Source organism: Rattus norvegicus, chromosome 15 (assembly GCF_036323735.1).
Source record: "Rattus norvegicus strain BN/NHsdMcwi chromosome 15, GRCr8, whole genome shotgun sequence".
NCBI classification, from domain to species: domain Eukaryota; kingdom Metazoa; phylum Chordata; class Mammalia; order Rodentia; family Muridae; genus Rattus; species Rattus norvegicus.
The window spans coordinates 8,886,978-8,897,525 of record NC_086033.1 but is presented as its reverse complement, the minus strand read 5'-3'; the positions used below and the strand labels follow the sequence as shown (position 1 = coordinate 8,897,525).

Genomic DNA, 10,548 nt, shown 5'->3' with positions numbered 1-10,548 from the left:
GGTTGCAAAATTTGCATTCCCACCAGCAGTGGAGCAATGTGTCTCTTACTCCATATCCTCACCAGCACGAGCTGTCATTTGTGTCATTGTCATCGCCATTCTGACACGTGTAAGACGGCATCTCAAAGGAGTTTTCATTTTCAGTTCCCTGATGACTAAGGATGCTAAATATTTCTTAAGTATTTGTCAGGCATTTGAGAGTCCCATATTGAAAACTCTCTGTTTAGATCTAAACTCCATTTTTAAATTGGATTATTAGGTTTGTTGATGTTTAGGTTCTTGAATTCCTTATATATTTTTGATATCAGTCCTCTATTGGATGTAGAGTTGGTAAAAAAAATGTTTCCCATTCTGTAAGCTGGGAGTTTGTCTTATTACATCATCCTTTTTCTTACATAAGCTATTCAGTTTCAAAGGTCCCATTTATTAATTGTTGATTTTTGTGCCAGTGGCTATCAGAATTCTGGTCAGAAAGTTTTCCTGTGACAATGAGTTCAAGGATATTCCCCACTTTCTCTTCTATCAGGTTCAGTGTATATCTGGTTTCATGTTGAGACCTTTGATGCACATGGACTAGAGTTTTGTGTAGGGTGATAGATACATATCTATTTACATTCTTTTATATGTAGACATCATGTCAAACCAGCACCATTTGTTGAAGATGCTTTGTTTTTACCATTGTATAATTTTTGGCTTCTCTATCAAAACTTGCGTGTTTTTAGATGTGGAAATTTACATCTCTGTCTTCAATTCCATTTCATTGTTTCAATCTGTCTACTTTTATGACAATAACATGTGGATTTTAATTCTGCAGCTCTGTATTACAGCTTGAAATCAGGGATGGCAATACCTCCTGAAGTTCTTTTATTGTGAAGGACTGTTTTAGCTATTCTGGATTTGTGTGTGTGTGTGTGTGTGTGTGTGTGTGTGTGTGTGTGTGTGTGTTTATATGTGGTTTATATGTGTACTTTTCTTTCAAGGTCTTTAAAGAATCGTGTTGGAATATTGATGGGACTTCATTGAATCTGTAGATTGTCTTTTGCAAGATTCTCATGTTTACTCTGTTGATTCTACTGACAAATGGATGGTCTTTTTATCTTCTCATATCTTTGTCAATTTGTTTTTACAAAGATTTGAAGTTCTTTTCATACAGGTCTTTCACTTGCTTCATTATCCCATGATATTTTGTATTATTTATGGCTACTGTGAATTGTAGTGTTTCCCTGACTTCTTTCTCAGCTCATCTGTCCTTTGAAATTGGAGGGAAACTGATTTTTGTTTGTTGAGTTAATGTTTTATCCAGTCACATCACTGAATGTGTTTATTAGCTGTAGAAGTTTTTGGTAGAACTTTTGAGATCACTTATGCATACTATCATATTATCTGAAAATAATGATGCTTTTACTTCTTCCTTTCCAATTCGAATCCCTGTTGGTCTCCTTTATTTTTCTTATTGTTCTAACTAGAATTTCAGTTATTATATTGACTAATACAGAGAAAGTAGACAGCCTTGTCTTGTTCCTGATTTTAATAGAATTTCTTTGAATTTCTCTCCATTTAATTTGATGTTGGTTATAGACTTTGTTTCTATTTAGTTGATTTTAGACCCGAGTTTGATGATTTTCTGCTGTCTATTCCTCTTAGGTGTATATTGCTTCTATTTGTTCTGGAGCTTTTCAGTGTGCTGTTAAGTTTCTAATATAAGACTTCTCACTTTTCTTTAAGATGTCTCTAACTGCTATGAACTTTCCTCTGAGAGCTGCTTTCATTTAGTTGCATAAGTTTGGGTATGTTGTGCCTTCATTTTTATTGAATTCTAGGAAGTCTTTAATTTCATTCTTTATTTCTCTCATTGAGTAGAGAGTTATTCCATTTCCATGAGTTTGTAGGCCCTTTGTTGTTTCTGTTATTGAAATTGAGCTCTATTTTTGAGACTGCTAGCTTGCAAATTTGACCTGAACTTAAAAAGACTTAATCAGTACCAAATGATGAAGTTTGATACTGAGCTGGTGCAGAAGTCCCAAAAAATTCTACAGAGACTTAGCCACTTGGGTAGTGAGAACATGAGCAAACTGAAGACCAGTGAAGTCTGGGTTTGTGAGCACCTCTGTAGCCTCCAAAGGATCATCACAGACATGGAGAAGAAATGTGAAAACTCTGCCATAACACTGCTCCAGAATAAAGTTCTATTTAAAAAGGAGGGAGTTTAAATTGCTTCAGAGCCTACAGCCAACTCAGATCATAACTTCATGCCAGATTCGATTCATGCCAGATAATAAGAATGCAATGTACTGCTGAGCCTCCAAGACATATTACTTTGGCCCCAGATGCAGCTCACGCCTCCCTAGTCTTTTCTGAGGATCCAGGAAGTGTGGGATTTTGAGATGCAACACAGACTGTGACTGACACTCCAAGGAGATTTGACTTCACTACTTCTGTGTCTGGTGAAAAGAGCTTCAACTCAGTGAGGCATTGTTTGGAGGTGGCTGCGGGTCAGACAGCACAATGGCAGGTGGTCATATATGATAGTACAGAGAGAAAGAACAGCATGCCTGGGGCTTCCAAAGATAAAGTCTTGCACTTGAAGTACTTAATGGGGTTCTATTGCATCCTTTGGATCTTTTCCCTTTAAGAAAAGTCTGCTTGAATGACCAAAGTGCAAATGCTTCAGTCCTTCTTAAAAGGGGGACCAAAAATATTCACAGGAGTGGATGTGGAGACAAAGTTTGGAGCAGAGACTGAAGGAATGGCCATTCAGAGCCTGCCCCACCTGGGAATCCAGCCATATATATACAGCCACCAAAACTAGACACTATTGATGAAGCCAAGAAGTGCATGCTGACATAGCTGTCTCCTGAGAGGCTCAGCCAGAGTGTGACAAATACAGAGGTGAATGCTAGCAGCAAACCATTCAATTGAGAAAGGGGTCCCTGTTGAAGGAATTAGAGAAAGGATTGAAGGAGCTGAAGGGGCTTTCAACCTTATTAGAACAACAATAACAACCAACCAGAGCTCCCAGGGACCAAACCACTACCCAAAGACTACACATGGACAGACCCATGTCTCCAGCTGCTTATGTAGCAGAGGATGGTCTTGTTGGGCACCAATGGGAGGAGAAGCTCTTGGTCCTGACAAGGCTGGACCCCCCAGTGTAGGGGAATGTCAGGGAGAGGAGGCTGAAATGGGGGGGGGCTGGGGAGGGGGAACACCCTTTCAGAAGAAGGGGAGGAGGATGGTATAGAGGGATTATGGACAGGAAACTGGGAAATGAAATAACATTTGAAGTGTAAAAAATAATATCCAATTAAAAAAAACAGAAAGTAAATGTACAAAGTTGGAGTCTTCCTCAACTATCGATGTGGGCATGTATCATTCTACAATGTGACAGAGCAATTCCTCGTTTATAGTTTCTCTGACCTTACTTTCTGAAAAGCAGTTAAACCTATATTTTCTCTTTGTATTCCAAATGGAGACATGAGTTCAGAATCTGACACTGTGTATCTGCCTCTAACTCATCCCTGAAGTAATGGCAAATAGCTCTTCATCTTACTGTGTGTGGACCCAAGATAAAAAGAGACCAGAAAATAAGATCAAGACTTTGTGAAAACCCTTTGTGTAATTAATCCAATAAATCCTCAAGACTTAATGTGGCTTTCAACATATGTTCAGTTGAAGGAGTTCTATTTAAGTTGAATGATGATGTGGTTATTTGATGGTTCAGGTGATCAAGGCACTTACAGCCAAGGCTGACAGCCTGAGTTCAATTCCTGGACCTCACAGGGGAGAAAGAACAGACTTGTCTTCTCACATTCACATGAGTACTGTGGCGTGTGGCTATTGTCCCTGCCCCACTAAAACAAATAAAATACAATAGAAAACAAAGAAATGATAAAGTTTTTTAACATTGATATATATATATATATATAATCATACATATGATATCACACACATATGTATATAATTAGAAAATTAGAGAATAATGAATATAGTCTTGTTTCCTGAAAAAAAGGGAAGTGTAGCCCTAATCTATAGTAGTCTGATAGGGCACAGGGAGTTATTTTAATTTTCTTGTGTCTGTTGAGATTTCTTTTGTGCACAGGTATGTGGTCTGGCAGAATGATTTGTGAGGTGCTGAGAAGAAGATATATTCTTTTGTGCTTGGGTGAAATCATATCTATATCTATATATCTATATCTATATCTATATCTATATCTATCTATCTATCTATCTATCTATATATATATATATATATATATCTGTTAGGCCCCTTTGAGTCATAACATGTGCTAGTTTCATTATTTCTCTATTTTGTTTCCTTCTCAATGACCCATCCATTGGTGAGAATGGGAATTGACATGTTGAAGACCAACTTCAACATTCATGGTAAACTGAGGAAAGCAATGAGGTCTGGCATCACAGATTGGGGTTGGTACTTATAGCAGCTGCTAACAATGGCAGACAATTTACAGCATCAGCACTGGAAGTGATGACATGAGCAGAACCTAATTGCCTTAGGTTGTTCCTCTCTGTGACCTATGGGAAACTCTGAACTCTTTTAACTCTTTAGAGGCTGGTAAGAAAGGAAAAGAAGAAAATCAGGCACACATACCCTCGAAGTAAATGAAGAAACTGGGTTCTAACAAGTGAGTTCAAATAAACAAGTTTCAACAATTTCATACATACATACATATATACATACACACACACACATATATACATATGTATACACATGTATTTACAGTTGATAGATAGAGCAAAGCTCTAATGAACAGCTCTAATAAGATTCATTTTTGGTTTTATATTTTCATAACTTTCTAGACAAATGTTTTGTATGTAAGAAAAAATTACCTCAGAGACAAACTATTACACAAGAGGGAGTTACAGTAGGATGTTGATAAGTTCAAACAATTAATTCTTGTGTCTTATTCTAAAAGCTCATTACAAGTTTAAAGCAATAGTTTTATATGTTCATGAACTTGCTTTACCATGGAGCACACCTGTGGCCTGAGACTTGGACTTGTCCTAGAATAAGTGTTTTACCTTGATTATAAAAACTGTCCTAAGCCTAATTCTAGGCTCATTGTACATCTTTATATATTTTAGATATTAGCCCTCTGTCAGACGTAGGATTGTAAATTACCTTTTTCTGATCTGTTGGTTGTAATTTTGTCTTATTGACAGTATCCTTTGCCTTACAGAAGCTATGCAATTTTATGAGGTTCCATTTGTCAATACTTGATCTTAGAGCCTAAGCCATTGGTGTTCTGTTCAGGAAATTTAGTCCTGTGCCTATGTGTTTGAGAGTCTTCCCCACTTACTTTTCTATTAGTTTCAGTGTATCGGGTTTTATGTGAAGATCTTAGATTGACTTGGATTTGAGCTTTGTACAGGGCAATAAGAATGGATATTTATGTATTCTTCTACATGCTGACCACCAGTTAAACCAGCACCATTTGTTGAAAATGCTGTCTTCTTCCACTGAATGGTTTTAGCTCCTTTGTCAAAGATCAAGTGACCATAGGTGTGTGAGTTCATTTCTGGGTCTTCAATTCTATTTCATTGATCTACCTGCCTGTCTCTGTATTAATATCATGCAGTTTTTATTACTACTGCTCTCTAATACAGCTTGAGGTCAGGGATGGTGATTCCTTTAGAAGTTCTTTTATCATTGAGAATAGTTTTCACTATCCTGGGTTTTTTTTATATTCCAAAAGAATTTGCAAATTGCTTTTTTTAACTCTATGAAAAATTGAATTGGAATTTTGATGGGGATTCCATTGAATCTGTAGATTACTTTCTGCAATTGGTTATTTTTATTATATTAATCCTGCCCTTTCATGAGCTTGGGAAATCTTTCCATATTCTGAGATACTCTTGATTTCTTTCATCAGAGACTTGAAGTTCTCATCATATACATCTTTCACTTACTTGGTTAGAATCACACCAAGGTATTTTATATTATTTGTGGGGAGCTTTGCTCTGGGCATAGTTGCAGGCTAGAAGGAACTCGTGTGTCTGGCTGGGCCAGGGTTTGTGTTTTCCTACTTTCTGTGTGGATCTCAGTTATGCTGGGTGTTGGGAAAGATGTTGTGCCTTCAACTGTAATCTTGAGTGTCAGAGCTCCAGTGCTTCTGGTTGTGTGTGATCTCCTAGGAGTAAAGCTTCCTCTGTTATCCTGTGATCCTGTGATTCTGGGTGTTTCAGAGCACCTGGGAGTTGGGCTCCCTCTGGGTGTTGTAGGTTTGGGTGAAGAGCCAACAGCTCAGGTCTGCTTTGGGTGCAGGTTCATACTGGCAGGAATTCATGCCACTGGCTGGGGAGGGTTTCCTGTATCCCTGAGTCCTGGGGGATCCAGTTACTCTGGATGTTGGGGCAGTTGCTGTGGCCTCCTCACCTGTGATCCTGGGCATCCAGGTTAGAGCATCTGGAAGTCAGGCTTCCTCTAGCTGTTGTAGGAATGGGTGTGAACCTAAGGTCTGCTCAGGACACAGGTTCAGACCAGAAATATTCAACACTCTCTTAATTGTTCCAGCTCATGGTGGGCTTCCATATCCCAGACTCCTATTAAGCTCAGTGGCAGAAAATCTACAAAGGGCTGTGGGCTTATAAAAAGGCTCAACCTAGCTTCTGAAATGAGAATGAGAACTAATTTCAGTTAGTAATTCTGTTTTGTCCATCAGTATGTTTTCTGCACCTGACAGTTGTCTGGTCCATAGTTCATGTAATAAATATGATTTTATGTCTAAACAAATGCTACCAGGGAGAAGGGTATTTTTTTGTCATTTGCTTCTGAAGAGTTAAGAGGAATTAGACCCTGGTCATTCCTCCTTTACTCCCTCCCATTCTTAAATTCCATCCTTCTGTTTGTGTTGACTCATCTTATGTCAACTTGACATACAAAATAGAGTTATTGGAAAGGAGGGAGTATCAACTGAGAAAATACCTCCATAAGTTCCAGCTGTAAGGCGCTTTCTTAATTAATGGTTGAAGGAGGAGGGCCCAGTCCAGTATAGGTGGTTCCATCCCTTCACTGTCGGTCCTGGGTTCTATAAGAAAACAGGCTGAGCAAGCCAGGGAAACAAACCAGTAAGCAGCATCCCTCCATGGTCTCTGGCTCCAAGTTCCCATTTGAATTCTTTTCCTCTCTTTCTCATTCCAATGAACAGAAAGGCTAAGTCTCTGAGAGCTACTGAAATAAAGCAATATAAAAAAGAAGCAAAAACACATGGGAACTTTACACAAAGAGCAGTGCTAGTTCATTTGTCTGTATACATTAATATGTGCATGCGGAAGTATAAGATGAGCAAACTCTTTCCTTCCCAAGAGTTTTTTTGGTCACGGTGTTTCACCACAATAGTAACCCTACCCAAGACAATATTCAACTATTTCTTCATATTACTTTTACTGTTGGAAATAATTATATGTGGAGATTATCATGTATTAATAGAGGAGCTCTTTGCTTTATTGTTGTTGTTGGTTTGTTTATTTGTTTGTTTGTTTTTAAGAAGCAAGGCACCAATCCATGTGCTACTTCAGGTTTCTCCCACAAGATCAGGCAGTTAGATATTTTTCCTGAAGACTGTGGTTGACTGTACAGGTAGAAGATGACTCACTCACGGTATTTTCATAGTGAGCTCCATCCAGCCTTGGTCAACTTCCCTCTCCTTTTGACTGGCTGACCTCATCAGAGCGTGTGACTTGCTTTCAGTATACTTGTAACTCTACTGAGGTTTTCTGTGTTAATATTTTACAGTTTGTGAAACCATCTCTTCAATAAAACGTTTTGTTTTATTTGCTGTTTTGCATCACATTATTTTTCAAAGAGCTGTTTTTCAATTTACTATGGGTTATAAAGCCTGTTTATTGGGCTTGAGCATAAAAAGTGAAGGAAAATAAAATAAAGGGAAAAAGTCAAGGTCTATGCCATCTAGTAGATCAAAAACAGTTTAGTGAATTTATTTTAGTCACATGTACATATAGACATATATGCATACACACACATACTTATGTGTACAGGCACACACACATGTATATGCTACTATATTTTTCTTTTTCCTTTTCTTTTATAGAATATTTTCTTTATTTACATTTCAAATGTTATCTCCTTTCCCAGTTTCCCCTACGGAAACCCCTATCTCATCCCCACCCCTTGTCTCCCTTATCTACCCACCCACTCCTACTTGCCTCTCCGACCTGGCATTCCCCTACACTGGGGCATTGAGCCTTCATAGGACCAAGGACCCCTATCCTCTGCTACATAGGCAGTTTGATTTATTCCACGCTATTTAAACATTGATTTATTTGTGGGTTTTGTGGTTGTTTGGATATTAAATATCCCTAAAGTCTCATGTGTTGAAGACTTCATGTTAAGGTTCTGTCTGCAATATAGCATAAGTAATAGTGTCAAGGTTTGGTGCCATCCCACAGGATGGATCCTAAGTTGGGTTGGTCACCAGATGGTCTTTTCTTCAGTCTCCTCTCCATTTTTCTCCTGCATTTTTTTTTTAGACAAAAACAATTGTGGGTCAAAGATTTTGAGGGTTGGTTGGTGATACCATCCCTCTACTCGGCCCTGTCTATCTACCAGAGGTGGTCTCTTTAGTTTCCATCTCCCCAGTGTTGGGCATTTTGGCTAAGGTCACCCCCATCAAGTCCTTGGAGGTTTCACATCTCAAGTCTCTGGGACTTTCTAGAGGTTCCCTCCATCACCCACCCCCAGAAGCTGCACATTTCCATTCATCCTCCTGGGCCTCAGGGCTTCTCTCCTGTCTCCCCACCCCCATACAAGATCCTGTTCCTCTTTTCTCTCCCCTCCCCAGATCCCTCCCTTCCTCTGTCTCCAGTTCCACCTTCTAATTGGGGCCTTTCCTTCTTGGTAAGCTTCTTAGGATCTGTGGGTTGTATCAGGGGTATTCTGTACTTTTTTTGTTAATATTCACTTATTAGTGAGTACATACAATGTTTGTCTTTTTGAGTCAAAGACAATATCTACTGCATAGTGTGCACAGTAGGGCAGCCACGAACAGGACCGTGCTTGCTTACAACCTCTTCCCCCTTCTCATCAGGCACAATTTCATTTTATAGTCTTCCTCCTCACAGATAGCTGCTTGCTTTCTTGTTTGCTTGGCTTGATACTATGAGAAATAATGATCCTTGCTTCACAATATGGGCATTCTCACTTCATAAGACCGAATAGAGTGGATGGTCATCTGCTTTCAAAGAAAAAAAAAATGAGATAACCAGGAGGTCTGCCTTCCGCCAGCTTCCAGTGCTCCACTGATGGTCCTTGCTTGCATGTGATTATGTGACCTTGACTTCTATAGACTAACACCATGGCGCAGGCCTGTACTTATGTTGTTGTTGCTGCTGTCTTTTTACAAGCTGTCTCCAGTTAATCAGCTGGCAAAATGCACTTTCTCAAACTCTAAGCCAATGAAAATGCTGAAAAACTATCTTGGCTGACAGGCTTTACTGGTGGCTCCTGGAGTTTCCAGTAGAGTTAGGTAATAGACTGACAGTGTAATAATGGGCACCACATGGTCTCTTTGCCTGCATTTGCTTTCTTAACACTTTTCCATTGCTGTTTACTGGACTCCTTCAGAAATGTTTGTCATCCAGATCTTGTCTCAGAATTTTCTCCCAGGGATATTTAAACCAGGAAATTAAGTACCTTTTGGGTCATTTAATCATCAGGAGCTTATGACTTGGATTCAGAACTTAGCAGGCCACATAAAATTCAATTCTGGTCACTTTTGTTTGAGGTGTTAAAGTAAACATCACTGTTAAAGAATTCAATCGCTTCCTGGTTGCTGCCGCTGCAGAGAGCCCGTGGGGAGCACCCCACGAGCGAACCTGAGCCTCAGGACCACAGGTAAGACCAAATTTTCTGCTGCAAGAAAGCTGCCTGGTGAGCTTGGGACTCAGGAAAGCAGAATTTCTCTAGGACCGGGCACGTTCTGTGTTTACCGGAAGTTCCACACCCGCGGATCCCGGACCCGCAGCAGCTCTCTGCTCCCAGACCCCGTGAGAGAGAGAACCAACCACCTGGTCAGGTGGGCACTCCTGAGCCTGAGGCTGCAGAGCGGAAGAGACCACCAACTCTGCTCACCCCTGCCCACATCCCTGGCCCAAGAGGAAACTGTATAAGGCCTCTGGGCTCCCGTGGGGGAGGGCCCAGGAGCGGCAGGACCCCTGCACCTGAGACACCGCCGGAACCTGAAAGAAACAGACCGGATAAACAGTTCTCTGCACCCAAATCCCGTGGGAGGGAGAGCTAAACCTTCAGAGAGGCAGACAAGCCTGGGAAACCAGAAGTGACTGCTCCCTGCACACACATCTCGGACGCCAGAGGAAAAAGCCAAAGACCATCTGGAACCCTGGTGCACTGAAGTTCCCGGAAGGGGCGGCACAGGTCTTCCTGGTTGCTGCCGCTGCAGAGAGCCCGTGGGCAGCACCCCACGAGCGAACCTGAGCCTCGGGACCACAGGTAAGACCAAATTTTCTGCTGCAAGAAAGCTGCCTGGTGAACTCAAGACACAGGCCCACAGG

General features: G+C 40.4%; 1 pseudogene; it reads left to right on the top strand.

Annotated features, from left to right (window-relative positions):
• The first annotated feature begins 223 nt into the window (after window positions 1-223).
• On the top strand, window positions 224-3,162 carry LOC134482181 (probable E3 ubiquitin-protein ligase TRIML2; annotated as a pseudogene).
• The last annotated feature ends 7,386 nt before the right edge of the window (window positions 3,163-10,548 follow it).